The 6,129-nt window shown below is 39.6% G+C and overlaps 1 non-coding gene across 1 annotated transcript; it reads left to right on the top strand.

Annotated features, from left to right (window-relative positions):
- Positions 1 to 306: 306 nt before the first annotated feature.
- Positions 307 to 413, top strand: LOC112580725. Its single transcript, XR_003105064.2, has one exon. It is a non-coding gene; the product is annotated as a U6 spliceosomal RNA (small nuclear RNA).
- Positions 414 to 6,129: the final 5,716 nt, after the last annotated feature.

Genomic DNA, 6,129 nt, shown 5'->3' with positions numbered 1-6,129 from the left:
TTAATAAACATACTTTTTTTCTTGTTATATTCTGAGGAGCAAAGATGAAACCTGGGTAGCTCAGGTTTCTTGCAGACCGGATTCTAGGGACATTGAAAGGACAAGGAGTTCACTGTGCTGGGTGGAAATTCTGCTGCTTAAGCCCTTTCATGTGATACTGATTCTCTGTTTTGTTGTACCTGTATCTTTATTTTTAAAATTCATGGTACATATGAAGAAGTTTGTACAATATCTACATACAGTTTAATAATAAAAATATGAACATCTTGGATCTCTCCCCAACCCTGCTTAAGAATGAGAATATTTGTGCTCACTTCAGCAGCATATATACTAAAATTGAAACAATACAGAAAAGATTAGCATGGCTGCTGCACAAGAATGATATGCAAATTCACAAATTGTTCCACAGTTTTTTACTACTGTATTTGTTACCAAAAGTGTTTCTACATATGCTACTGAAAAAAAAATCTGGAAATTCCTAATGTCCTGAGTATTAATAATAAAGTTTAAAAATGCTTTTATATTTATATATACAGAAAGAATGAGGATATTTCCAATACTGTTGAGTCTCTCATATGTGCCCTGCTCCTCCTATTCAATCTCCCTCACTCCCAGTCACCAGTCTGAGTCTTGTGTATTTGCTTACTTTTCACTCTAGTTTTACTACCATCGTGAGTCTGAGTGAACTCCGGGAGTTGGGGATGGACAGGGAGGCCTGGCATGCTGCAATTCATGGGGTCGCAAAGAGTCGGACATGACTGAGCAACTGAACTGAACTGAACTGAACTGATGCATCTCTAAGAGGCTTCCCAGGTGGTGTTAGAAATAAAGAACCTGCCTGCCAATGCAGGAGATAAAAGAGATGAGGATTTGATCCCTGGGTCAGGAAGATCCCCTGGAGGAGGGCATGGCAACCCAGTCCAGTATTCTTGCCTGGAGAATCCCATGGACAGAGGAGCCTGGTGGGCTACAGTTCATAGGGTCACAAAGGGTTGGACACGACTGAGACTTTGCACGCATGCCCAGTATGCATCTCTAACCAATGTATTATCTATTTTTGTCTGTGTTTAACATTATAGAAATGGAATCATTTCTCATCTTTCTTCTTTTGCCCAGCTTCATGCTCTAGAACATTTTTCTCATTGCAGAAAGCTGTGTCTATTATCTCTAGATATTTGTTGCTGAAGTTGAGTAGAGATTAAACCAGGATGTTAGTTATTAGTATTTAGTGTTGTGTAATGTTTTACCATCTGAATAACCACCATGGATTTATTCATATTACAGTTGCTGGATATTTGGTATATTTCTAAATTTTGCGTCTATAAAATGCTTCTGTGAATATTGTACCTTTTCTCTTCTGTAATTGCTGCTCTAGGATATACGCTCAGGAATTGACATGGTGGGTGAAGGGTGGAAACATTTTAAAATGTTACCAGCTGAGAACTAACAACTTCACTCTCTTCTCCCTGCCCCCCTTTATTCTTTCCTTCTTTTCTTCCCCTTGCTCTTCTCTTCTCTCTTTTTCTTATCATTGGACCTTAGGTGTTTAAATTGGATTAAACACAATTTTTGGCTCATGACACACTCTCATCATTGGACCACACAAGTTCTTCTCTTTATCTACTTATTCATCCATTCATCTATCTAATCATCCATTCATCTATTTGCCTATTAAAAACATACCATCTTGGATAAGGAAATGGCAACCCACTCCAGTATTCTTGCCAGGAGAATCTCATGGACAGAGGAGCCTGGTGGGCTGCAGTCCATGGGGTCACAAAGAGTCAGACATGACTGAGCATCTGAGTATTAGAAAATAAAAAAGTCTAGCTGATTCATTTTGCTGTGTAATAGAAACCAATACAACATTGTAAACCAACTATACTCCAATAAAAATTAATTTTAAAAAGAAGTGGAAAAAAATAAGATAACAAAGGAATATGTATACTATGATTCAGTTTTAAAAAAAACAAAATGTGTGTGAGTAGATACATACACAAAGGAAAAAAAACAGTTATGCACATATAAAGGAAAAAAGCTCACTTTCACATGGAAGTGAAATAATGTGTGATTTTTTTTCCTTTGTGCATATCCATAGTTTTCTAAACTGTCTTTTTTTCTACTTTCTACCTTAACTTTTGTAATTAAAAAAATAATAAATGTTGATGCTTGAAGGAAAAAACAAACATACAAAAAAATACCATCTGGCCAATAGGCAGATGTTTACCAATTACTTAGCAATTATTTGTGTCCTCTTCTCTTATCCTGTTCTTTTGCCTCCCCTGCAGAGGTAACCACTATATTGAACTGTAATATATATATATATATATATATATATATATATATATATATATATACACAAATTTACTTTTTAGGAAAAGTTATTTTTGGGTACCCATACACAATTGCCGGAGAAGGCAATGGCAACCCACTCCAGTATTATTGCCTGGAGAATCCCAGGGACAGGGGAGCCTGGTGGGCTGCCGTCTATGGGGTCGCACAGAGTCAGACACGACTGAAGCGACTTAGCAGTAGCATACACCATGATACAGTACCAATCGTGGTATAGAAAATTACCCCAAATGCTAGTATCTTAAAACAACAATTATCATTTATTATCTCAGAATTACTGTGGGTCAGGAATTCAGACAGGGCACATCTGGGTGGCTTATCTCCGCTCCATGAAGTTTTCTGTGATCTCAGCTGGAAGTCTCAAATTCTGAGGGGGCTGGAATCATCTGAAGGCTTGATGGGGCCTACAGCACCCACTGCTAAGGTGCTCCCCACCATGGCTGGCCATGAGGGGACTGGTAAGATGCTTCCTCTCCATGTGGATCCCTCTACATGCTGTCTTCTCTCAGGGCTGCTGTGTATCCCCATGCATGACATCTTGCTTTAGTGAGCATATAAACCATTGTTTCTTCTAGCCTAGATGCCATCTCAAAGAATAACATGATGAAAATCATAACATTTCTCCATTTTCTTATTCAAAATAGATAAGGATCTTGAATTTGTAGAGAAATAATCTATAAATTATTCAAGTGGAATAACAGACTCTGGGTTATCAGTTACAATCTAGGGCATGTGAGTCAATGAAGACACTGGTTGCAAAAAGTCAACCTGTTCTGACTGTCATTTAAGGGTGTTGGAAACTAAATAGCATCATGGAAGAGAAAGACGGTTTCATCCCAGCAGATGTGCTGCTTTTGAGCCCAGGCACTGTGCCACAGGAAAGAAAGGATGCCTCCAGAGGAAAGTGGTTATGGGGAGATAGATAAGATATAAGCATGAATATGAGAGAGTGAATATGAATATATGTGGGAGAGATGAAATAGGGTAGGGAGAGGCAGGAGCTGATTTTATGAAAACAGAGTGAAAAGGTTAGTATTATTCAGCCCCGAAAGGTAAAGTCTGAGAGGATTCAATAATAAAGAGGATGCAGATGTCCTGAATTTCTAAAGAAGTTGTCTTTGAGAGGTTGTTGCTGTTGTTCAATCACCTAGTCGTGTCTGACTCTTTGTGACACCATGGACTGCAGCATGCCAGGCTTCCCTATCCCTCACCGTCTCCTGAAGTTTGCTCACGTTCATGTCCATTGCGTTGGTGATGCCATCCAACCATCTCATCCTCTATCACACTCTTCTCCTTCTGCCCTCAATCCTTCCCGGCATCAGGGACTTTTCCAATGAGTCGGTCATTCGCATCAGGTGACCAAAATACTGGAGCTTCAGTTTTAGCATCAGTTGTTCCAATGAGTATTCAGGGTTGATTTCCTTTAAGATTGACCGCTTTGATCTCCTTGCTGTCCAAGGCACTCTCAGGAGTCTTCTCCAGCACCACAGTTTGAAGTTATCAATTCTTTGGCATTCTGCCTTCTTTACCGTCTAGCTCTCACAACCATACGTGACCACTGGGGAGACCATAGCCTTGACTATACAGACCTTTGTCAGCAGAGTAATGTCTCTGCTTTTCAACACCCTGTCTAGGTTTGTCATAGCTTTCCTGCCAAGAAGCAATCATCTGATTTTATGGGTACAGTCACCATCTGCAGCAATTTTAGAGCCCAAGAAGAGGAAATCTGTCACTACTTCCACCTTTTCCCCTTCTATTTGCCAGATCTTAGTTTTTTTAATATTTAGTTTTTTTCCACTCTTTTATCCTCATCAAGAGGTTCTTTAGTTCCTCTTCACTTTCTGCCATTAGGGTGGAATCATTCCCGTATTTGAGGTTGTTGTTTCTCTCTCCTATCTTGATTCCAGCTTGTAACTCATCCAGCCCAACATTTCTCATGACGTGCTCAGCGTATAGGTTAAATAAACAAGGTGACAGCAGACAGCCATGTCGTACTCCTTTCTCAGTCATGAACCAATCGATTGTTCCATAGAGGATTCTAACTGTTGCTTCTTGAGCTGCATACAGGTTTCTCAGGAGACAGGTATGATGGTCTGGAATTCCCATCTTTTTAAGAGCTTTCCACTGTTTGTTATGATCCCCACAGTCTAAGGCTTTAGCATAGTTGATGAAACGGAGGTAGATGTTTTTCTGGAATTCTCTTGCTTTCTCTATGATCCAGTGAATGTTGGCAATTTGCTCTCTGGTTCCTCTGCCTTTTCTAAACCCAGCTTGGATGCTGGAAAGTTCTTGGTTCACATAATGCTGAAGCCTAGCATGTAAGATTTTAAGCATGACCTTGCTAGCACAGGAGATGAGTATAATTGTCCAATGGTTTGAACATTCTTTAGTACTGCCCTTCTTGGGAATTGGAAGGAAGATTGACCTTTTCCAGTCCTGTGGCCACTGCTGGGTCTTCCAGATTTGCTGACATATTGAGTGCAACACTTTGATCATCTTTTAGGGTTTTGAATAGCTCTAGTGGAATTCCACCATCTCCACCTCCACTTATTAACAGCAGTGCTTCCTAAGGCTCAACTTACTTGACTTCACACTCCAGAATGTCTGGCTCTGGGTGACTGACCACACCATTGTAGTTATCTGGTTCATTAAGATCTTTTTTGTACAGCTCTTCCATGTAATCTTTCCATCTCTTTATCTTTGAAAAGTAAGCTTTGCATAATATAAGAAAGTCCCACTTCATATAGGGGATAATGCACTTTTGTTTCTTACTACTGTAGAATTGAGGCAATTTCCAAAAATATAAATCTAGAAGGGTTGCATATTTATGGTTGATAGAACTGACTGTGGAAGGAAGAGCTTTGGTTTTTGTGTTTATTTTGGGTTCTGATCTGACTTTTTGAGTTCACGACCAAGAGGACAACTCTGACTTCCATAAGATGCTTTTTGGGGTCTCTGTCATAGCTGCTATCCTGAATCAGAAGAGCAGCTTTTCTGTTTTTATAGAAGAATGCATACATGTATCAAGCATCTTCTGATCTCCCAGGAGAGAGATCCGTAGGAGTGTAGGAGGATCCACAGATGTTGCTTGCACTTTGGATTAGTGATGTGAGGGCTACTGCTTTGATAGCAGTTGGTAGTTCATACATTTTATTTTTTTTAAAGTGGAGTGAAGGGAGCTAAACCCCAGTGGTTGGCAGGGGTCACAGGGACTGCTATGGGCTCATGAATTATTGCCAATATCCAATGACACTGGCCAGCAAGTTTGAATTCTGTATGGGTGGAATAAGCCTTGGGACAGAGTAAGAAAGAAAAACCTAATGAATTCTGTTAAAGAAGTCTCACTTGGACCCTAGTTCAGTTGGTTCCATAAAGAAACCCATATGGCAATGGACAAAGATGAGATTCTTTTATGTTTTTAACAGGTTTCATCCAGAAAAATCCAAGATCTATTTAATCTTGGGTTTCTAGCTTCCTTCATTTAGCCATCTGAATCAAGGATATGGGTACATCCCAATCCAACAACCACATTTCCCTGAATTATTTTATAAATGATAGAAATATCTGGAACTTTAATGCCATAGGATCATGTGAATAGAGATGAATTGATGTTTAAATGGATCTCCAGGCCTCAGGAGGACAGGTACAGTGTCTGTCTAGCTCATCATCGTGTTCTGTTACCTCTCTTAGTGACTGGCATATAATAGATGCATAAAATAATTGGATTAATAATTAATAAGTAAAGTAAGGATGACTTGGGCTTCCCTGGTGGCTCAG

This window comes from Bubalus bubalis, chromosome 19, assembly GCF_019923935.1.
Source record: "Bubalus bubalis isolate 160015118507 breed Murrah chromosome 19, NDDB_SH_1, whole genome shotgun sequence".
Taxonomy (NCBI): domain Eukaryota; kingdom Metazoa; phylum Chordata; class Mammalia; order Artiodactyla; family Bovidae; genus Bubalus; species Bubalus bubalis.
The sequence above is the reverse complement of the archived record's forward strand: the minus strand, read 5'-3'. Positions and strand labels throughout refer to the sequence as shown.